The sequence below is a fragment of the Microtus ochrogaster genome, chromosome 4 (genome assembly GCF_000317375.1).
Source record: "Microtus ochrogaster isolate Prairie Vole_2 chromosome 4, MicOch1.0, whole genome shotgun sequence".
Classification (NCBI taxonomy): domain Eukaryota; kingdom Metazoa; phylum Chordata; class Mammalia; order Rodentia; family Cricetidae; genus Microtus; species Microtus ochrogaster.
In genome coordinates this window covers 68,045,926-68,071,470 of record NC_022011.1, presented here as the reverse complement: position 1 = coordinate 68,071,470, position 25,545 = coordinate 68,045,926, and positions in this window count along the sequence as shown.

Genomic DNA, 25,545 nt, shown 5'->3' with positions numbered 1-25,545 from the left:
AACTCAGGAACCATGCATCATAAAGTGGGAGATGAGCTCCTGTGTCAAGGTTTTTGACATCCTGATTAAGTGAGCAAATTGCATGTTTAAAAATGCCTAAGCCTTCATTAAATGTTTTCTATACCCATTAGTTGCCTGTGCTCCCTGTATGCCTTTTATCGCTACAAAATTTCCAGCTAAAAACAACAAATCAATGTCTACTTAGTCACAAGATATCATTATTGTCATCTTCTATGTATTAATTCATGGGTTTCTTTGGATAGAAATAATATCGGAATTTGTGATAATATTTATTCAAAAATTCTTTGCAGCAGTTATTTTAACTATCCTCTTCTGATGTAGAGAACAAGATAGCTATCACGGTGTTTCCACTTCTCTCAACTTCTACAAATACATCTGTGTTATTAGAATTTAAATGAGTACTTAAGATGAATCCTCTGAGCCCCAAACCACTTTCTTTATTGCCTCAGTTTTCACCCCTCTTCATTTGTGAGGATGTAATTAAAAGTATGACACATTTCTCTCCAGCTTCAAGTATCAAAATATTGTGTCGCAGATAAAATCCAGCTTTAGAGATTAAAATAAAATAATCTAGGCTTTCTAGTCAACCAAAAAGAGGCTTTTAAAGCACCGATGTTAAAACATTTAGGTAAAAACTTCAATAACAAGTCATAAAGCCAAAATAGTAACTAACACCCATCCAAGTCTACCTCCTATACATTTAAGTGAACTAAACACTGTCAGGAACAGAGGATTTAGGCCCTGCCCATCCATTTAAAAAAACATTGAGAACATTATGCTCAATGTCTTCAAATGTTTGATAAAGCTAAATACTTAAGTGATTAATTTATTTGTGAGCATCTCATGCTTCCTGGAAAACAAGTCAGGAAAACACAACAGCAGTGAATTCCAATTTTAAATGTGTATTTAAATCAAATCTGGAAAAACATTTACTATGTAAGAGATTGAACTAAATATAAAACTAGTTGCTACAGTTGTACATTGTTTAATTACTTAGCGGATTGTTCCATGGAGTTTCTGAGCTGAGAAAGATTTCCTTTTTTAGTAGTAACTTTGAATAATGTTGAAAATACCTTACAACCCTCTAAATGCTAACTCAAGGATCTAGCAGCTATAATTTCCTAAATGCTTATCAAGTATACACTAGTTCTTATTTCTTGACAATGTTATATATATGACTTGTAGTTTGATGTTGTTTATATCTTTAAAATAAATGTGCTATTACATCTGGACCATCCATCTTTGTTTAAAACATCATGATTGAATAAATAGATTTTTAAAGTACTTATGTGTCTTTTAACAATAAACTAAAAGTAGATATGAAATGTTTATATTGACCAAGAAATGTAAAGAACACAAAAGTTCTATAATTTCTCCTTTCTACGGGTGGAGTGAGTAGGCCTTTATTCAAACACAAAAATGGCATATTGCAACTCCCCAGCATCTCTTCTTGGAATCCAAGTTTTCTAAAAATGAACACTGCTGATTGGAGTCTATGTAAATTTCCAACATTTGCTATTCTATTTTAATAACAGAATACATCGGAGGACTTTATCTCATCACCATTGTAGGTAAGGAATTCATTTGGCAAAGGGAGACTCTGAAGATTATCCTCTTTATGTAACAAATGCACAAAGGAAACTGCAGTGTGCAACTAGCAAGATAAAACCACTTAGTAATATGAGCTTCTGTATTACATTTGATAATGGTGTTTTAATTTCAATTCCAAATAAATCCCACATCACGATCTTACTCTTCAACCCAAAGCAGTTCTATTATAGGGAATCTGGCATATATGAAGCAGTCAGGGTTGCCAGGATACCATCATAGGTGGCTGACCAGGGCAGCTGACAGTACTTGGATAGACTCCTGTTTGCAACAGTAGAAAGCCTGCTCTTCCAGAGGACTCACATGATGTGGGATTCTCCTCTGTATGTTGTGAACACCACGAGTTAATAAAGAAACTGTCTTGGGCATCCATTGGAATAGAGGTAGGAGGGAAAAACTAAACTGAATTCTGGAAGAAAGAATGGCAGAGTCAGAGAGAAGCCAAGTAGCTTCACTGGAGACAGATGCTGGGAACTTTACCTGGTAAGCCACAATAGCATGATGATACACAGATTACTAGAAATGGGTTAAATTAAGGGATACGTGTTAGCCATTAAGAAGCTAGAGCTAATGGGCTAAGGAGTGTTTTAAATAATAAAGTTTCTGTGTGATTATTTCCCAGCCAATCAGCTGGGAACCAACAAGCGGCCTCCTTATAACACTCACAAAATTCAACAACAGAACGACAGCATCTCTTCCCACCCAGCACTGTCCTGTGATTATTAATTGTTTTCTCCTAAGAGTCAGACATTGCTGCTGCATCATCCACTGCTGACAGTCTACCTGATTTAATTAATAACTTTTCCCTTTTTGTTTCAGGAAATAATTCAAGCTCTATCTAATAGCTACTTTGCTTTACTTTAAATACATTGCTGCATGAGGCAACTGATCCTGAAGTAGAAATTTGTGTACAGTTGTGTCTTACTTTTCTGTTACTGTGATAGAACACTAGGACCAAAGTTATCTAAAGGCAAAATGAGTGTTTTGGGGCTTGTGATTCCAGAGGAGGAATCCATGGCATTGTAAAGTCATGGCAGCAAAAAGCAGTCATACTGACAGGATAAGGAAGCTGAGCAAACACATCCTCAACAACAAGCAAGAAACAAGGAGAGCAGGTTAAGGCACATAACTCAAATTCCCACTCACAGTGATTTACTTACTCCAGCAGCTTCACAACCTCCCCAAACATTGTTATCAATTAGTGACCAAAAGTTCAAATAGTTAAACCTATGGGTTATCTTTATAATATAAACAACCACAAACTCTATATTATTAATATATATTAACATAAAATATTTACATATTTTAACATTTTTGTGGTATAATATATATGTATAATACTCAATATGTATTTGGAAAATGGTTGTTATTGCCTACTTTAAGCATGCATGAAAATGTACAGTATGAAACAAGATCAATTTCTAATCTCCTCAAGAATAAACTCTGATAGTGGTAGTCTACACTAAGTATACAGTATTCTATTGCTGCAGTAGAAATTTAACACAACTATATGAGCATAAACATACTTGCATGCTTTTGATATTTTCAAAATGATAAATATAAGATTAATGTAGGGTCTCCTTTTAAAAAACCAACAATAAAATCAAAAGCCATTTCTCACATCACTTTAGCCATTTATCCTCACTGATTACTATTTGCTCTGACTTCTTTGCATTGCCATGATTTAATGGCAATGCAATTTAATGTAACCAGGAATTGGGAGCCAAATAAACCCTTTCTCACTTAAGTAGAAACTGAAGCTATGACCCATGGATAATCTTTCATTTAATGATACAGTGGTCATTCGGCCTTGTGATAGAGACTAATAAATATGTATGGTGTGAAACCTCATTTACTTATTGTGGGAAAACACTTTCATAAAATGATATACTTTACTTTTATTGTTGTTAAATCAGTCACCAGTCTATCTGAAACAGAAACAGAGAAAGATGAACATAGTATAAATAGAGGAAATTTCTATTAGAAAAAGAAGAAATTTGAGGTAAGCAAATTTTCAGAACACAGATTTCAGTACCAACTAAATTTATAACTTGGAAAAGTATAACAGTCCATATTGTATGGAAGTATTTCAGCTAATTCTCCAGACACTGCAAATCTGTGCAGCAGGTGGAATTGAAAGCTGAAAGAACCTTAGATGTTGGCTGATGTCTCCCTTTAGAATGTTCAAGATAAACTTATTTTCTTTTGCTCCACTTCTCACCATTTTCCAATAATTAACAACACTATTTGCATTTTTTACTAAATATATTCAAATCCATCCTTTTTCTTTTGATACCAGTATATGATTAATACAGCATTATATTTTCTCTAAATATTACTTATGCCACTCCATAATAAATTGCATTTTAATACCTTCTATTATATGCTAAAGGTAATTACTATGGCACAAATATCTCTAAGAACAAAACATTGGTTCATATTACCATAAATTTTATTTCAGCTTGGTAAGGAGTAATAGTGGGGTAGATCATATCAAAATAAGAAGCAAGAAAATGCATGATATGTCTATATTCTCTCTTCTTTTATTCTACTTAGATTCTCATTGTATTGATTTATGCAGCCTACACTGAGGGCAAGTTTTCCCATTTTACTTAATTCTCTCTGTAAACTTCCTTACAGACATAACTTGTAGTGTGTTTTAGTAATGTAGGTTTATTTCAGTCCAAAAGCAATTAGAAATGAGTCATGATAGAAATGAAAAATATTATTGGTCAAATAAAAATTTCACTGTAAAATTTAATCAGTAGGTGCACACCTCGCGGTCCTGAGTTCCTTGCTCGTGCTCTCTCTGCTTCTGCTCCTGATTTGGACCTTGAGATTTCTGTCCGGTGCTCCAATGTGGGTCTCTGTCTATGTCTCCTTTCATCGCCCGATGAAGGTTAATATTCAGGAGGATGCCTATATGTTTTTCTTTGGGTTCTCCTTTTTATTTAGCTTCTCTAGGATCACTAATTATAGGCTCAATGTCCTTTATTTATGGCTAGAAACCAAATATGAGTGAGAAATCTCAAGGTCCAAATCAGGAGCAGAAGGAGAGGGAGCAGGAGCAAGGAACTCAGGACCAAGAGGGGTACACCCACACGCTGAGACAATGGGGAGGTTCTATTGGGAACTCACCAAGGCCAGCTGGCCTGGGTCTGAAAAATCCTGGGATAAAACCGGACTCGCTGAACATAGAGGACAATGAGGACTACTGAGAACTCAAGAACAATGGCAATGGGCTTTTGATCCTACTGTACGTACTGGCTTTGTGGGAGCCTAGGCAGTTTGGATGCTCACCTTACTAGACCTGGATGGAGGAGGGTGGTCCTTGTACTTCCCACAGGGCAGGGAACCCTGATTGCTCTTTGGGCTGATGAGGGAGGGGGACTTGATTGGAGGAGGGGAAGGGAAATGGGAGGCGGTGGTGGGGAAGAGACAGAAATCTTTAATAAATAAATAAATAAAAATTTCATCAGTAGACTGGCTCATTATAATTAGTAGGATTTTGGGGGCTTCAATACAAAATAGAGAAATTATATCAATAAGTCTCAGTCAATGGTCTATTTAAAAAAGAAAACGAATGGAATATGAAAGTTTTGGGGCCATTCATTAATATAATAAAAAGACAAAGTAATCTAGAAAATAGAAAAACCTTTTATGCTCATTGACTGGTATGATTAATTTTTAAAATGGTCATTATATCAAAAGTAATCTATAAATTCAATGCAATTTCAATTAAAATGCATTTCATTTTTTTTACATAGAAAAAATGTCTTTAAATTCACATGGCAGTAAAGAAGACCTTGGCGTAGCAAACTAATTCTGAACAAGAGAAACAATCCTGTATATAAACAGAACTTTTTTTTCTACTTAGTCCTGCAGACATTTTGTCTTAAAGAAACACACAGAGGCTTATATTTATTATAAACTGTTTGGCTTATTGCTCAGGTTTATTGCTGGCTAGCTCTTACAACCTAAATTCAATCATAATTATTGTCTATGTTTGCCATGTGGCTTGGTACCTTTTCTCAATAAGGCGTTCTCATCTTATACTTCCTCTCTGTCTGGCTTGTGACTGTGTCTCTGCATCTCCTCTTCCCAGAATTCTCTTAGTCGGTTCATTCCACCTAGACTTCCTGCCTGGCTACTGGTCAATCATTGTTTTATTAAACCAATATGAATGACAAATCTTGACGGTGTATGAAAGCATTATCCCGCAGCAGCTGTATGTATCACTATAGCTTATTTCAATAAAACTACATTTGCAGATTCATAGCAGTAAAATAGCATGATGCTGTTATAAAACCAGACACATAGTTCAATAAAATAAAAAAGGACATATATACAACTACATGCAAATTCAGCCACCTTATTTTTAATCAAGCAAAAGACAGTATTTTTAGGGATGATTTTGAGCAAATAGGATCTCTATATGTATACTTGATATTTAGTATACAAAACCAATTAAAATGAGTGAAAAAGATGAATATTAAACCTGAAACTAAGAAATTAATAGAGGAAAATGTATGGAGTATGCTTAAGATTCAACTATAGGTAAAGGTTATCTGAATAAAAATTCAGCCATTCGGAAGTAAAACTGGTGGATCATGCCTTTAATCCCAGCACTTAAGAGGCACAAGAAGGCAATTCACTGTGAGTTTGAGGTCAGTGTGGTCTACAGAGTGAATCCCAAAAGAATCAAGGTTTTACACAGAAAAATCCTGTCTTGAAAAACAAAGCAAACAAACAAACACAAAAACAACCAACAAGGATATCAAACCTATTCTCTATTGTTCTTTATTAAAAAGGAAACCATTAATCAATGAAAAAGTTATTTTCATACTAGGAGAAAAATCTTTATCAACTATATATACTTGACAGTATATTAATATATAGTGTATATATATACATGCATATATATATATATATATATATATATAGAGAGAGAGAGAGAGAGAGAGAGAGAGAGAGAGAGAGAGCTATAAAATGGGAACTTTAAGGAAACAAACAACCCAATTTGAAAACATCTATGGATCAGGAAGGTTTCTGAGATTTTGTCTCCTAGTATTATCAGTTGTTATACCCTGAGAGACTCATGAGCTGACTGAACAAACCTGAGCTGAACAAAGATAACATGCCAAAATGGATGAGGAAAAGCCATGAAGCCTCAACTCTCCAAAATAAAAAATTAACATGCCACTGAAGAAAGTTGCAAGGTGCAGAGGTGGTCATCACCAATCAGCACCATTTGGTTGCCAGTGCCACAGACTCAGTCTGGAAAACATACATATGTTAATATATATCGTGTTAACAGGTTTCATTAAGGAATAAATATATATGCATATATCATATATATTTATTCATGCAATAGCAGTTAGTGAAAAAGGGGTCCATGATTTTCAAGGAAAGGGGGAGGGATCTATTGGAGGATATGGAGGAAGGAAAGGAAGAAGGGAGAAGTGATGCAATTATATTATATCCTAAAAAAATAATTTATGGAACTAAAGAAAGAGCATGCAAAGGAAAAGGCTAGTAGGTACTTTAACAGGTGTTGAGCACCATTAGTCTTAGAAAAATGCAAGTAGAAAATACTTTGAGTATTCTAGTCAGAATGGCTATAATCAATAAACCAAATAACTACAAATGCTGTTGAGGACATGGGGTATTGAAATCTTTATTCACTATTGGCAGAGGTGTAAACTGCTACAACCACTATGAAATCAAGAGTGCAGTTTCCTCAAAGACCTAGACATAGAAATAAGGACCAACCTAGATCCCTCTTGGGTATATATCAAAAGACTCTATACCTTACAACAGAAATATCTGCATTCATATGTTCACAGAGACTCTCTTCACAATAGTAAGCAAAGGAATATAATATATATGCTCACTGATAAAAAGTAGATAATGAAATGTGGCATGTAACACAAGTGTCTTAGAGTTTTAATTGCTGTGAAGGGACACCATGATCATTGCAAATCTTCATAAGGAAAGGATTTAATTGATGCTGGCTAATGGATTAAGATATTTAGTTTGTTATGATCATGGCAGAAAATATGGCGGCAAGCAGGCAGGCATTGCACTGGAGAAGTAGCTGAGATTTCTACATCAAGATTGGCAGACAACAGGAACAGAGAGTCACACTTCACTAGGCTTGAGCTTCTGATATATCAAAATCCACCCCCAGTTACAGTCTTCCTTCATCAAGGCTTTACCTACTTCAACAATGCCAAATCTCTTAATAGTACCACTCATTAGAGCCTATAAGAGCCATTTTCATTCAAATCAGAGAGAAAAAAGTAAATTTTATTCATGGTAAAGAAGAATGAAATTTTCAGGAAAATGCATGGATCGTGAAAATACGAGTAATGTAATCCAGGTCCAGAAAGAGAGTTACTTCCTTTCAGTGACTGGTGATTTAAAAATTAAAATATTTTATCCTATTTTATGATGTTTAACTTTTTTTAAAAAAATGACAGTTTGAATTTAATTTTTTGAATTCCCTATGTTTTGAATAACTCAGTAAAATGTTTTTTATATGTGTTATCGTTCGCATGTGGGAATTAAAGGATGACTTGTGGGAGTGGTTCTCTCCTTCCACAATAAAATGTGGAACAAACTCAAACTGTCAAGCTCGGCAGCAAGTGCCTGTACCAATACTTTTGCCAGTTCTGATTGAATTTCTTAAAGAAACAGTTATCTGAAGAGTTTGATTTATATTGAACACAGGTTTTAAAATTGAAGCTTCGCATATATGTTTTTAATGTTTTCAATGACATCCTAAGTTCGTGGTTAGTGGCTATTATCACCTAACTTTTGAAAACACAAGTTTTTACCTACAAAGGTGAGGATCCTCTTTGCTGTGAGTTGATTGATCTGAATGTATTTTGAATATACATTACTAAAAATATTGCCTTTCCTCTTATGCCAAATTAGAGTATAAGGACCTTTGATAATGTTAAATACTCAATTGATTAATATACTAGGCTAGATAATAATTAATACATAAAGTTCAGGATGGGATAAAACTCTCATTTCAATGTGTACTAACTATAGTTAATTAAAAGCAGAAACTTTATGTAGAGTAAGATGTTCTAAGGCTCAAAAAAGAAAACGAGAGAACTTGCACTCTGAATTAGCATAAGATACTATTCCTAGAATATCTTAATGTATCATTTGATTCCTTCAATTGGCTTAAGTTTAACTGACATTGATTTTATGATTCATCTTCATGTCTAAGATTTTAGGTGTAATAGCAATTATTTATAGAATCAAAGATTCTTCTTGTGAAGTGCTAAGCGAGAAATGTCTCACCATGTATAAAAACTATAGGTAATAGAGTATGTGTACAAATCAAAGTGATTATTTTTACATGGCAGCAGTGTGTGTGTGTGTGTGTGTGTGTGTGTGTGTGTTCGGTGCATTAGGAGTCAGAGAGGATGAAAGACACCAAAAGAACAAGTCCTTAAAGCAAAACTCATATGACCTCGAAGAGTCTGAAGCAGCAAGCACAGGGCCTGTATCAGTCTTTCTGCATATTTTTTCTAGCTTTCATTTTAATTTTTTTGTTTTGTTTTGGATTTTCGAGACAGGGTTTCTCTGTAGCTTTTGGTCCCTATCCTGAAACTAGCTCTTGTAGACCAGGCTGACCTCGAACTCACAGAGCTCCGCCTGCCTCTGCCTCCCGAGTGCTAGGATTAAAGGCATGCGCCACCACTGCCTGGCCTCATTTTACTATTTTTATGGGACTCTTGAGTGTTTGAAAGAATAACTCTTGAACTTCCTTCTGATGATTTGCATTTTCTAATTCAATATGATGAATTTTGTTTTATCTTGTTATATTTTATTTTGTTATTTTTCATTGTTATCTTTTAGAAGCATGTTCTTTTCTAAATAGAGACAGAAAGAGTAGATTTGGATGATAGGGGAGGTGGAAAGGAACTGAAAGGAATAGAGAGAGGTGAGCTGTCATAAAGATATATTGTATGATGTGGGAAGTCCTTCTATCTCTGTGTTGCTTTTATTGGTTAATGAATAAAGAAACTGCTTTGGTCTGTGATAGGGTAGAATAGAACTAGGCAGGGAAAACTAAACTAAATGGCAGGAGAAAGGTGTCAGGGGATGCCATATAGCCATCAGAGGGGAGATATGCAAGTGGCTAGCTGGAATATTGTCCTATTAGATCCAGCTTCTTATTGGCTAGCTCTTACATCTTAATTTAACCCATTTCTATTAGTTTATATTTTACCATGCAGCTCATGGCCTACCCACAAGTTCTGTCCAACATCTGTCTCTGGTAGGGCTTCATGGCTTCTCATTGACTCTGCCTTCTTTCACCCAGCATTCAGTTCAGTCTTTTCTTCCTAGCTCTACTTTGCTCTACACAGTGAAAACAGCTTCTTTATTCATTAACCAATAAAGACAACACATATATAGAAGGACTTCCCACAAAATTAGTTTTGATTTTTATACTGTTTCATTAAAATTGTTTCATAATAGGACAGAGAATAAGGCACTTTTAGAAATACTACAGTCAATAATAATTGAGAGCTCGATGAAAAGAATAATATTATTGAGAGTAATAACACCAACAGAATTATCTGGAAGAATTTGTGCTGTTGAATTTAACAATCAGAATCTGTTGAAAAGTTATGATAGATTAATGGATGAGTTATTTCTTCAGGAAGGTAATATGCACGCCATCAATATTATGTCCAAGGATGAGACATTATCTTTACTAGACAAGTTTCATACCTTGGAATCCTCAGTGAGGGTATTAGAACAGAACACTGGACAGGAGATTCAGACTTTACAAAAGGCAGTAGTAAAAAGAATTGAAAAGATTGAGGAATTTAATGAAATTGGTCAGCAGGGAGAGAAGATACAAAGACAGGATTTAGCTTCATCAGTATGTGTCAGACCCCAGGATGACTTACACAGAATTTTAACTGCATATCCAGTAATTTTCCCAGGAAGACCATCTGGCATAAAGTACCCCAAGGTAGTCAAAGAATATACGTGGGAACCAATACATATGAGTTATCTAAAAGAAATTAATGATCAATAGCTTCTAATCAACTACATTCACCTTTTGTCAGGGAAATGGTGAAAATATGGCCTTCAAGCACTAAGGCTAGCCCACATAATTGGCTTCTATTAATCTCAGCAGTCCTGTAAGATAGACATCAGCTGATTCAAAAGCGTTATTTGAGAGAAGAGGCAAAAATTTTAGAACAGTGGAAAACAAAATGATATGAGACTTCCCCAGATCAAATTCTTGGCAAGGGTCATTACTCTGACCCTGAGTGACAGGCTCGCTATGACAAATGCACCTTGTCTCTATGTAGCACAGCTTCTTTAAATGCTTGGTAAAGGATTCAGGAACCAGAAAAAAAAGAATTGAGTTATATATTATGGTTAAACAGGGCCAGAGAGAACTCTTTAGTGACTTCTTACATACATTAACTAAGTCTGTACAAGTAGAAGTGACAGCTCCTGAAGGTAGATGTGTACTTATTGAATTTTTGGCTTTGGAAAATAACAACTTAGAATGCAAGAATATCCTTGGTTCTTTAAAGGGAAGATAAGCACCCATAGATGAATGGATCTTGCATACAATGAACGTTGAATTATTTGACTATAGTACTGAGGTTTGGGTAGAAGAAGCAATTTCCAATGGTATGAGGAGACACTAAAATAGCAAATATTTTAATTGTGGTATAATAGACCATCTAAGAAGGGAGTGTAGACAAGGAGTTCCTAGGAATAAGGTCTCTTCTAGGAATGGCAAGAATAGGAGGACTCAGCCGTCTGGCATATGTAGGAGGCAGAGCAAAGGACAACATTGGGCCAATAAATATAGGTCAACAAAAGACAGACAAGAGAACCTGAGAGCACTGGGAAACTCTTTGAGGAGTCTTTCCTAGGCACCCATGTTAAACAAGGTCCAGGCATTCCCAGTCACAGTGGAGAATATATCTCATTAGGAAAATTAAACAATTCAGTGCATACTGTAAAAACACATACTGTTCTGGATGATGGATTGACATGGAGGATGAACCAAAAACTTCAGTAGGAAATAGGAAACATGTACTTTGGTAGACTTCTATTAATGATCCAAGACCAAAGCTAAGGGTGTGTATAAATGACATTGTAATTGAGGGATTAGTAGACATGGATACCGACATGAGTATCATTACTCCAAAATCTTGGCATCCAGATTGGCCTCTTCAAAAGGCGGGTATTTATTTCCTAGGAATTGGTACCCTATCTCAAGTGAAACAAAGAATGAGGTGGGTTGAATGCATAAGACCAGAAGGACAGGAAGGAAGGCAGAGGTCATATGTAGCTAATATTGCAGTGAATTTATGAGGTCATGACCTATTGGGGCAGTGGACTATCCAGGTTAACATCTTACAGTCTCAAAATCTCACATTATTTGAAGGATATTATAAGATATTACAAACAAAAAGATTTACTTCTATTCCTTGACTCACTCACATTTTTCTTTCTTTCTTTTTAAACTAATTCTCAACTACTTATTAAAAAAATAATAAATGAAAAAAACAGAAGGTAACCTCAGTCAATTTGCATATCTTGACTCTGTCTGATCATAGAGTGTCTCTTTGGGTTTTTGGAAAAGGCATGCTATGAACAGACTTCTAGAAGTTAAGTGTTTAATTGGGGAAGCATTCCTATAGCAACCATGATTGGATGATAACTGACATCTGACATCTGCTTTACTTTTTTGTTTCACACTTTTCTTTCTCAATTAACTACTTATACATGAAAACACTACTAGAATTTTCATGTATTAGTAAGGTTAGATGCTGAAATAAATTTGTTTACTAATGTCCGTGTTAGTTGATATGCAGGTAGTTTACTTTCCAGTGTATGAGTTTAAGGCAATAGCTGCATTTCAGTTTCGGATGCTGTAGGATAGTGATTTTGAGCTTTAATTATTATTGTTTTAATGTTAGAGAATCATCAAAGGAACTGTAGATAGTTATAGTTTCTCAGTTTGCTAATTTATTTATCACTTTATCTGTTCCTAATGAGTGATAACATGTGTTGTTATTCATCCTAAAGAATGTGTATTTTATATATCTTAGTGTAAGCTTAAATAAACAAGTCTATTCAGTGATTGGAATCAAGTAAAACCACAGATGAATTTGGCATTATGGCCCTTTGTCCCACTTTCCCAATAAAAAGCAAATTTCCTAATTTATTCATGTTAAAACAATGACTCTTCTTGCCTTGTTTCTATAATTGGGGTTCACACCCCCTGGGTAGTTCAATGTAGAGGGGAAAATTGAATTTTTACACAGAATGTGTTGGTGTAAGTGCAAACTCCAAAGCTTGGTTCTCAGAGTAGACACTCTTATAATTGTGGAACACAGGACATCAGACTTATCAAAGCAACACTTGCCATGTGATTAAATGTGTTAATTTGAATTAAATTATTTTTGTTTTTCTATTAAATTTGATGTATCTTCATTGTTGTGTAAAAGCTATTTGCAGCTCAGATGCTAATTTAACATTCATTTAACCCATTGAATTAAAAATCTTGTTTAGTGATACAATAACATTTAGTATATCTCAGAGCATGTAGCTGTGTGTCACTCACTAATTCCACAAAATCAGTGTTAGCAGACATTTGACATCACTTTTAATAAGTGCTTAATAAGATGTGTATCATTTATAAATGAATAAATATTACCATTCTTTTAGTAAATTTGTACTAAAAATCTCTTAACAGTTAATAGATATTACAAAATTTTAAAATATAATTTAAAGATAAAATAAAGTACTTCTTTATTTCATAAAACAATGCTACATTTAGGTTATTAACTTTAATAGGGTACCGTTTTTACTAATTCTTTAAGAATATCACATAAGATATCCTGATCAATCTTATCCCTACTCTTCCCAGATCAGTCCATCACCCATCCCACAATCTGCTAATCAGTATCTACATTTCTCTGTCTTTGTCTATGCCTCTATCTCTATGTCTCTGTCTCTATCTCTCTCTCTTTTACTGTCTCTCTTTAGAGAGACTACTATGCATCAGAAGCCCTGTTCCTCTGACTCTTCCAGTCTCTTTTGAATTTAAAATTGAAGAATTTCCCCTAAGCCTTAGTTGTATCATTTTTTTCTTCTCTTGCAAATGCATAAATTAGGATTGAGAGCCCACTTTTGGCTTTTTCTAATGATCTCTAACTCCCACAAGCAAACAAAAAATAAACAAACAAAAAGAGTCTGGTTAGAAATGAAAGCTAAAATTTCCTGTGGATATAATGATAAGTATTTGAAATGAAGCTAGAAAAAATTATTCTGGTTTAGCAAGATAGTAAGTTGTCCTGTAGGTTTCACAGCTCCACAAAGAATGAACAGCTGAGAAGGTTTAAAGTGCCAGGCAGGACTCCCTCCTATTCAATGAAACTTAAGTTTGATTATCTGGCTGATGGTCAGCTTCAAAATAAAAAGGGTATTATTTTATCTATCAGAATCACTTACCATACTGGTTGCAGCCATGGTTCATGGGTTATATGGCTGTATAGGACCATTGTTTTTCTTTTTTCTTTTTTTACTTGGAAGCTTGTGTGGGACCTTTGGATATTATGAGAGTCAGACCTCAATGAGGAGACTTCTATGTCAAATTCAATCTACTTCAGGGACTAGGCATGAAGTACATGCTGTCTTCTGTAATAGTGTTTTTTTTTATTTTTTATTTTATTTTATTTTATTTTTTTATTTATTAAGGATTTCTGCCTCCTCCCCGCCACCGCCTCCCATTTCCCTCCCCCTCCCCCGATCAAGTCCCTCTCCCTCATCAGCTTGAAGAGCAATCAGGGTTCCCTGACCTGTGGGAAGTCCAAGGACCGCCCACCTCCATTCAGGTCTAGTAAGGTGAACATCCAAACTGCCTAGGCTCCCCCAAAGCCAGTATGTGCAGTAGGATCAAAAACCCATTGCCATTGTTCTTGAGTTCTCAGTAGTCCTTATTGTCCGCTATGTTCAGCAAGCCCGGTTTTATCCCATGCTTTTTTCAGACCCAGGCCAGCTGGCCTTGGTGAATTGGGGATAGAACATCCTCATTGTCTCAGTGTGTGGGTGTACCCCTCCCGGTCCTGAGTTCCTTGCTCGTGCTCCCTCTCCTTCTGCTCCTGATTTGGACCTTGAGATTTCTGTCCGGTGCTCCAATGTGGGTCTCTGTCTCCTTTCATCGCCTGATGAAGGTTAATATTCAGGAGGATGCCTCCAGAAGGCATAAAGGACAAAGTCAAAAGCATGTATGATTTGGGGACATTTATGAACTTCCTTACCAGTATGTAAAATGAAAAATCCCATGAATGGCATGGAGTTGATTTTGTTATCTTATGATTTTTTTTTTATGAGACATGGTATCTGTGTCACAGTTCTGACTGACCTGGAACTCATTTTGTAGACCAGGCTGGCCTCAAATTCACAGAAATCCACCTGCCTCTGCCTCCCAAGTGCTATGATTAAAGTTATGCACCGCCACTGTCTGGGTGAAGGGAACATAGTCACCCTAAGTGGTGCATTTTCACTCAAACTCTCTGTGTGTGCATGCATGTGTGTGTAACTGTATATTGAAACATTAAACTATGCATATATTATATAATCTTAATTAAACAAAAAAATTAATATGCTTTCTTATGCCTTTTCAAACATCCTTAGTGTTTCTTATCCCTCCTCCTTTCCATTCTTCTCAGATAAACATCCCCACTTGTTTTTTTTCCTTATTATCTTCCTCATAACCTCTGTGTTCTATTAATCTTATCTTCAGGGTTCCTGTTAGTCCCTCTATACTATTGTTCCCCCTTTTTACACTCTTGATATCCACAGATACTTCAGGTGTGCTTAGGTTATTCAAAAAGTAATGCCATAATATGCCACAAATGAACTTATTTAACAGAATGCTTGTGAAAAAATTTATCAAACTCTTGTCAATCTATTTATTAATATACTGGAATAATTTGTGGATCCATTGCCTGACTAATAACATAAAATAGACTCATACTCTTGTAATTTTATGTTATTATTAAATAAATTTAACAAGAATAAATGCATAATATTGATGCCATTGGCAGACTATACTGAAAATCAAAACATTACTCATTTTTTGTACTATATGTCCAAGAATAAGTTAAATCTATGCATAAGAACAAGTTTTAACTTTGATCTCAAATGAAAAAGAAAATTGTGAAAGACTTCTCAATTTCTGTCATTAAAATAAAAAAAATCACTTTTAAAGCTAGACTGCTAATTAATTGTATAAAAATAATTGCTCTGATGACAACATAGTACAATCTTATGCACGTACAAGTTTTCTAACACACAAAATTAGACTATCAAAATAGGTAATAAGATGCTACAGGTGCTGCAAGACACAATTAAAGTAGTTTTTTTGAAATAGGAAGGCAACCCGTTTCGGAATACTATCATCAATATGTTTTATATTTAGTCAAAAAACATGTTGGAAGTTTCAAATATAAGAGAATAACTGTTATTGACTTGAATCTTCTGTAATTACCTTCATGACAAGAGTAGATGGTGAGGTTATTTAAGTTTGTATGTATTAATCCATAATTTAAATATTCATCTGTTTGGCTTTTCTTAGTTTCTTTATCTAAAACTATCCTAATATAATCTGTAAACACTTATAATATATTTATGATTTAGTACAGTAAAATATTAGAAAAACTGATAATAGAATATGCTTTTAAGGAATTTTAAAGATAAAGAATAACACAGGCTGTTGTTTATGCTCTGGTTGCACACTAAAGCTAGGTAACAAAACCTCCTTGTCAATGACATTTTGTTTAAAGAAAAAGAAATCAAGCTAAAGCAGGAGCAAAAGCATCTGTCTAATAGCTAGAATTCATGAATATTGTCCGAAAGACGGTAGTCAGGATCCTGGGGGAAAAATCATTCATGGCCTTATTAAGCAGAGAATCTGAGAGTTGCAATACCAAACTACTAGAAAAGATATGACAAGCGCTGCTATATCTAGGGGTTACCCTGGTATAGGATTCTCCTCTGTATGTTATGAATGTTTTATTGCCATTGGTTTATAAAGAATCTACTTTTTGCCAATAGCTTAATAGAGTAAAAAAAAAAAGATGGAAAATCCAAAGAGAGATGTAGAGAGAGTAGGTGGAGTTGAAGAGACTCTCTGTAGTTGCTGAATGAGATGGATGCCTTGGAACCTTACTGGTAAACCACTAGCCTTGTGGTAAAATACAAAACAATAGGAATGGGTTAATTTAAGTTGTAAGAGTTATCTAAAAGTATGCCTAAGCCATTGAACAAGCATTATTCTAATTAATATAGTTTCTGTGTGGTTATTTAGGTCTGAATGGCTGGAAAATGAATAAGCAATCTCTGTCTAAAAATGGCACCTGAATGACTGAAGATTGCATGCATGGCCTGACACTAACTTCAGGTCTGGGTTATTGTAGACCTGCTCTGGGTTAAAAGAAAAGTAGGAAAGTAGTTGAGAACATGACAGCAGCTCAGCACTCTTTCCCTGAGGAACCACCAGATCCATGTATGCTAGGCACATATGCACAGGTAGGAGAGCATGGCGAATTCCTGCCACCATCCACAGAAATGTTTCCATGCCATGTAGTGTACTGCATGGCAGATTTATAAGGCTTTATGTGCTGCATGCTCCTCTTACCTGGTAGTCCCAGAGCTGGCAGTAAAGATATCTCTGCCATATTGTTGAAATAGGAGCGGCGGGCTGCGTCCCTGGCACCCGGCCGCCCGCAAGGCTAGCTTTACCCGAAATAATTACACAGAAACAGTATTCTTTTAAATACTGCCTGGCCCCATTAGTTCCAGCCTCTTATTGGCTAGCTCTTACATACTGACCTAACCCATTTCTATTAATCTGTGTAGCCCACAAGCTGGCTTACCAGAAATGATCTTAACTTGCATCTGCCTGGAGTGGAAGAATCATGGCGACTCCTGACTTAGCTTCTTTCTCCCAGCATTCTGTTCTGTTTACTCCACCCACCTAAGGGTTGGCCTATCAAGGGGCCTAGGCAGTTTCTTTATTAATAAGAAATCACTCCTACATCACCATATTGAAAGGCTGAGAGAGGTAGAGCCAGCATCCAGGACCAGTGTGACCAATCTGCTTACTATTTTCAAAGCATTCCTCATCCGAAAATAATTACAGATGCTCAATAAAGACAGATTCAAACAGAAATAAACCTCTGAACAAGTCATAGTGTGTTTAAAAAATGTACTCAGCCTCGAGAGAGAGAGGAGAAAGAATATGGATGTTATAAAAAGAAGTAAATAGCTTTAAAGAATAAAACAAGTTTTTAAAGAGAGAGTAAAATTAATATAAAAGAATATATGCAGTCATAGATTAAAGGAGTAAAGAAAAAATAAGTCACTTAAAGATGAAATGTACATAGAGAGTCTGGATTATTATATAGTATATTATTGTGTTTTCTTTGAACTCTTTGACTACAGAGAGACATTTCATTCTGGTGGCTGTTTAGTTAAGCTAACATAAAGGTATCTTGACTTCAAAATTCGAGTTTAAGGATATGTTGCTTTAGAAATGAGGTTCTGCTTTTGTTTCCCCAGAAGATGAGAACCTGTGGATTCCTTCCAGCTAATGGTTTGATGGAACAAGATCCCCCTGAAAGATCTTCAAGATCCCTAAAATACTTCATCCAACAAACAGCAGGAAGCAGTTTGGATGAAACAACACCCAAATTTTCTAAATGATTGTTTCTAAATGTTTGTTTACCTTTAAAGGGGAATATGCTGTAGAGGTGAATACTTTGCATTGGTGTGGATCTTGGTTTATTAATACAAATTTAAGTTCAATTTTACTATATGTATATTTCTGCTCTTGATTAAGGTATTGTATTTGTGCCGCTCATTTAAAAATACAATATATAATTAAGAAATACAGATTAATAGATAGTCTTCTATAATAACCATACTTTCAGTCATGTTTGTTAGGTTTTCTAGATATATAGAAATATATTTCAGTTAGATAAACAACTTCAACACTTCAAAGACCTACAGAATAGGGCGTTTAAAATGTTTTAAGAACTTAGTCTTTTCTTGACAGTGAGACATGTCTGCTTCTGGCAGCACCAATTACTTCAAGAGGATGATGGGCATCAAAGAAGCTCAGGACCAACAGAAAAGTGACTGCTGAATATTCCAAATGCATTTCTACATGTTTAAATCATGAGGAAGTATGGTCCACTGGAAAGTAGCAGAGTATACAAAGAGAGAAGGGCATCTATTGACACCAACAGGCAAGGATATTTAGACTCAAAAGCAGGTGGAAAATGAAATGGAAAATTGAGAGTGATTATTCCTTGTGTGAAATAAAAAAAGGCACTGTGAATAGAAAAAAAGACACCTGGCTACAGGCTTCTGAAGTCTCACACTTGTTTAGTAACTTTGGGAGAACTTCTTCAAAGGAGTTTTGGGCCTCAGGTTCAAGTGACCTCACACTACTGCTGGAACCTCGCCGAGTACTGGCATCTAGAAACCAAGAACTTAAATTTGTCACTAAATTCTTATCCAAAGTTGTTTGGCATGACATTGAACTTAATTGCTCACAAACAGAAGAAAAGTGTTAAGAACTAGGAAATACTCATGTGCTGCTATTTCTGAGGTTAAAAAGACTGACAAGGAAAATTGTGCATGTCAGGTATGTTACAATTCTCATAGTGCAGTAGTTCACAGTGACTTTTCTTAAATAATACTTTGTTTTATAGAGGTGTACTATTCTGATTATCGCCATTGCCCTTGTTTCTATTCTTAAAATTTGACGAAGTCATTCCTGTTTTTCCAGAGTTGTATGTATGAGATTTGTCCCCATGAAGTCTGAAGTTTTAGCTACAGTGACACCACATAATATAAGCCCAACCCTTCTTTACATTCTTCCTTTCTTTGTGTAATCAGAGGCAAGCAGGCTTTCTCAGATGTTGTGTGTAGGGTTGAAAAGGGAAGTCCCAGTGGCCTGTAACTTTCCAGTCACCAGGACTTCTGGTACTGTTTTCATCTCCATCTTTTCTTGATGCCTTGGGGCTTAGTCATAGAATGCAAAGATAGGTCTATTTCTGTAATGCAAATTTCCCCTGTGCTCTTTTCTTTTTGCAGCTCTTTGATCTTGGTTCTCAGATTTTTTTTTTTCCACAACGTTTTACACCTATACTCTGTACATAGCCTGGTGCTGTGCAGAGTTCTTAAACTTGGATTTCAGGTTAGTGCTAAGTTGCACAGCACCAAGGATTCTGCACTGGATCATTCTCACAGGTTTTCTAAATTTGACACAAGGCAATTATTTTGTTTTAGCAGTTTCTCCTTTACTTTGAAGACAGATGGTCTTTCTGTCTGAAAGAGGGCTTAATGAACTTCAGTTAATCTCATTTAATTATTCTGTGATTGGCATTAATCATATTTTTCATAAGCACAAAAACTGTTTTTAAAGGTTTTCAAGAAGAAAGTATGTTGATTTTCTCCAATGCTTTGTTTGTTCTAGTTTCTATCACTTCAAAAAACAGAAGGAATTTATAATTATATTAAAGCAAGTATGTATATGTTAATTTCCACATACTTGGGAATGTATTAAATTGTTCTGATTTTACCTTTTATAGAACTTTGTTTTATATTCTTCTATTCCATTTTTTAAAGACTGATGTGCCTATGACGTATGTACACAGATATTATGGGGAGCTAGAGGAGAACATGGATCTCCCAAAACTGAAATTATAGGTAGTTGTAAGCTGTCTAACATGGGTGTTGAGAGACAAACTTGGGTTCTCTGGAAGAAAGGCAAGCATTATCAATTACTGAAGGTTTAATGTATATTATTGGCTTAAGTATATATTGTTGATTAATATAAATATTTGACTAATTTATACTCTCATTTTTTAATTTCCTAGCTATATTTGCTGCTGACTTTTTCTGGGCATACTCTAAATTAATCTTCATTTTTGGAAACTATTTTATGAATGAATACATGAACACCGAATCACAAAAATTCACATATTTAATTCTGGAAATCATGATTTTGTGATAATGACATTGTGTCAAAATCATTTTAAATGATATTTCAGCTATGTATAAGCATCTGCTATGTCCTGGAATAAGAAATATATGTTAAAAGATTTTGATTCCATTTGATATTTTTTTCTCCCCATCACCTAAATTATATTATTTTACAGTTATATTTTACAGTTGGGATTCATTACCCAAAGCTACAAGTTTTTTTTACATATTACATTATAATTCACATTTGAAGTCCTAAAAGTATAGGTTTCAAAGTCAAGGTGTTTATTTGGTTTCTAACAGTACAGATATTCTCTAGGAATCCTTAAGCTTCTGAAGAATCAGAAAGCAGAAATGATTCAGTATGATGAATTCTTTGATAAGAGGATCTGACAAAGTATAATGCTATTTTAAAGTTTATAACCCTTCTACTTTTCTTATAACACAGAGATGCTCGGTGTTGGTGTCTTATTCACAGATGAAAGTGATCTAAATTCTAGTATTAAATTTTTAGATCAGTGTCTGGAATGATTACTCAGCAGTTCACAGCATTTGTTGATCTTACAAAGAACCAGAGTTCAGTTCACAGAACCCATATTTGGCAACTCATAACTGTCTGTATCTCAAGTTTCCAGGCATCCCATGACGTCTTCTGGACTTTTAACCATATACACTCAATAAATACATATTGAAAGATCATATTCCAGTGATATTTTTGAATTGCAGTATCTACATAATTCTTCAGATCATCTTTGGTTTATAGAGGAATAAAAATGTGAACAGCTAGTCCTACATAAAACCTCTAATTTTGATAAAAAATATTCTGAATTTTAACAATGTGCAAGTTATCTGAAGCCTTGTGGTACAATAGTAAAATTCTGTTTATCAACAATGGATAATTAATTAATTATTAACCATATCAATGAATACAAGGATCATTGGAGATTCATGTGGCAATGAAACCCAAATAATGTAGCAAAATTTATTTCCATTTTTAAGAGAGTCCAAGAAAAGTGTTACTATGTAGTTTCAGAAATATGTCAAATACTAATGTTGACAATTAGGAAATAAAATAGGAGTGAATGAGTTCAGTGACCACAGTGCCTACATGTGGAGAAGTAAAGCAATGCTAGGAATAAAGGCATGGCAACAGGATGAAAATGGCAGAGAACATTATAGAACAATGAAAGTACATTTGCAAATGTGTGGAGACATGAGAGGACCTGATCCTGATCATATCACGGTGCTGTGGTTGTAATGAGAAGAGTCCACTTCAGTGATGTTAGAGATGAAACAGTATGTTTGGGTAAGACAATCAAGGGCTTTTCACAGCTCTCATGTTTAACAAAGCTTGCTTCTTTGTGCAATCTTTCAAAATATCAGTCATGCTCATAATACTTTTATATTGGCTGAGAAATATTTATTACAAGTGAGATAGTTTACTGTGATATTGTTTCTCAAGATAACAATAATGATGTTGGGATATCTGAATATTTTAGTTATTTTTTCCTTACTTGGGAAGAATGTGAAAAAAATTATAGCTGGTTTCTCTGGAGAAATATAAAAACCTTGTATGTCTCTCATATTCCTCTTTATTACAAATATACTGATTTTGTAACAGCAATTCTGGAATGTCGTTTCCAGTATACAGGTACTCACAAAATGTTTCATATAATCCATCGTGAACACTGAGACATTTTCCATGCAATTTCAAATTCAAACTTACAACACTCAAATTGGGAAAATAAGACAAAAATTTCTATAAAGTATAATCAATGGTACAGACCCATAAGTTTGACATACAATCTATTTCCAAAAACAGCACAGTTATAAACTAAAGAATAGCAGATTTCTGGTAATTCATTTTAAATTCCGGGTACTTTGTGACAATTAGCATACTAACTGTCTGATCTTAGTAGAGTAGAGGTAAACATGGCAGAACAATTCTGCATTACCAGGTGAAAGGCAGAAAACTGAGGAAGCTGTTTAGCATGAGTGTAAGAGGCACATGTACTCACAAAGGAGTATTTAAGCACATTAGAAATGGAGCCCAGAGGTGGACATTGATTTAAAAATGTAGACAATTGTTTCTTTCAAGCAGTAATTCTAACTTTTTTTTTGAAAACAGTTTCTGGACAGTTCTCAAAATTGAGTCCAAAATATCATTATTTCCAAGTTGCTAGAGAAGTCAAATATTAGAGAATTATGTTTAGCTGTTCAGGGCTCGGTGTGATGAGTGGGAGGTAAACCAACAGGGTCAGTGATAACCTATACTCTTCAGAGGCATTTAGAAGGATGTTCTTTGTTATAGTTTTGAGACTTCAGATGAATCAGATGTAATTATGGAGTAGATGCTTCCCTTCTAAGCCATGACTATCTCTATATGACAGGAGAAAAGCCAAAGCTAAAATTAAATTATACCTGCTTAAAGAGGAAGGATAGAACCATGTTATTTTTTAAAGCCTATGTATATAATTTAGCATGTCAGTCCAGATATGCCTGGGAATGGATTTCTTATTTTCAGTTACCCTGTGGGTGTAATAGCATGGTTAAAACTTACATGAAATTTACAACTGAACCATCTACAGTATTTCTACATAAACTGCAGCATCTGTTATGACTGGAACTCTTAATTAAGAAGTGAACAAAAATCTTTGAGAACCAAAAAGAAAGGACAAGGTTTTGTTACTTTCCAGAGGAAACAATATCACCAGTTGCTATTAGAAAATCTAGGTAATTTTTAAAAGCACAGTAGTGTACTAAGAAAGTAATCTTTGAAAATAGTGGTACTACCTTATGTAACTGCCCCCACTTATATCAGAAAATATTTCAGCATAATTTTAATGATTAATTTTCTTGGAATTTTCAAGGTCGAATGAATCTAGCAGAATTATTCAATAACAACACGCTCCAAATTTTAGGTTGATGTTAGCAAAGCCCTAGAACACAAGTTCTTAACTTAATAAATGTGAAATCAACAAGGCAAAACCCAATTCTACTGTAGTCTTGAATTAGTGATAATGTAAGAAGTTCGCATGTAATCTTGATGTTCATATTTCAGATTAAGCATTTCTAAAGCCAATTCCTTCCAAAGTAGTTTTTCTTCCAGTTGTTTCTGGAACTTTTTAAGGTACAATTCTCCAAATGAATTTCTTTCTGTTAGCACTGACTGTGATTCGCTGACCTTGTGGCCTGGCTACTATAATCTATCTCCAGTGTGAACTCTGGCTATAGTGGGCCTGGGTGCTTGTGTGCCCACTCGGGGTCCAGGGGGAAGTAGCTGAGATCATGCCCACGGCTCAGTGTTCCCCACCTGGACAGGTGGTGTAGTCTAGACTGCTAGGTAGGCACAAGCAGGAGAGCATGGCAGATTCCTACTGCCATACATAGAAATATTTCAAAACCACACAGTGTGCTGCACGGTAGATTTAACCTTTATCAGAAAAAAAAGTTTTATATGCTGCATGGTGCTACCCAGAGTTTAGGTAGTGAGGATGACTTTCACCTGGCAGTTTTAGAGCTGAGTTTAACTACCTCCACCAATGGTGGCGCAAAGCTTGTGAAAGTAACCAATCAATATCTGTTTGGATTTAAGGCCTTGAGTCTTAAAACCTACTTCATGAGATGGAACCTATCCTGGACGGTGCTTGGGTGACTGAGAACATGATACCAGACCAGAAATGTAAGGTAAAACCAAATACTACAGTTATAAAACAAACACAAACAAACTAAATGTAAAACAAACAATAAATTGATTCCTACTGACTTTCTGCTGACTTCATAAATCTTTCTCATCCGTCTTCAGGGAAGCTTTCTTCTGCAACAGATGGGAACAAAAACAGAGACCCACAGCCAGACATTATGCAGAGAGTAAGAGACATTGGAACAGGATGTCTTAATCAAATCCCTCCACTCGTGGTTCAGTCAACTTTCTGAAAAAGTGTAAGAACCAGAGGAATGGAGGGTACCAAGGAAAGAAGGATATTTAAATCTACATAATTGATGCATACATGACATCACAGATACTGAGGCAGAATGAATAGGGCTTGCAAAGTAGGCCACATGCCCAGCCATAGAAAATGATCTCATGAGCATCGTTGGAGTTTCTTTGACTGATAATGTCATATCAAGGCTCTTTTCTTTTTTAATTTATTTTTTTATAGTTTTTATATTTTATTTTGTAATTTTGTGTAGATATGACTATGATAAAATTATATACATATGAATATATCTATTTCTCCTTTTTACTCTATAGGCCCTTTGCATATATTTAATGACTTTTAGTTTAATTGTTTTATTGCTTTTTATGGTATTCTTGAGTTTGTGAAAGAGTGGATCTTTTTCTTATGTCTTCTTTAGAGCTCTTTTCATTCTGTTGTTGTAGCTCTCTCAAATATGCTATTTTTGTTTTCTTATATTATATTATTCCCTAAAAGACTGTTTGTGATCTAATAAGAAACAGAAAACAGGGTGGATCTGGAAGCAAGGGGAGTTGAATATGATTTAGCAGGCAAAGAGAGAGAGGAAACTTGTAATGGATATATATTATTGTGAAAAAATATATATTTTCAATGAAAGGGGGAGAAAAATGAAACCTTACACAAATAATACAAACTATCAAGGAATGCTGAAAGTGGTAGAGATAGTCTTCCCCAGGGCAGAACTCACGAGATTGTTATCCAATATAAAATGCTTAGTCCTGAAACATACACAAGTATCATTGCGTAAGTAATTTGACAGACTGAGCAGGATGTATTGCTGTAGTTAGGAAGTGTGTGTGTGTGTGTGTGTGTGTGTGTGTGTGTGTGTGAGTGTGTGTGTGTGTGTATGTGTGTGTGTGTATGTGTGTAA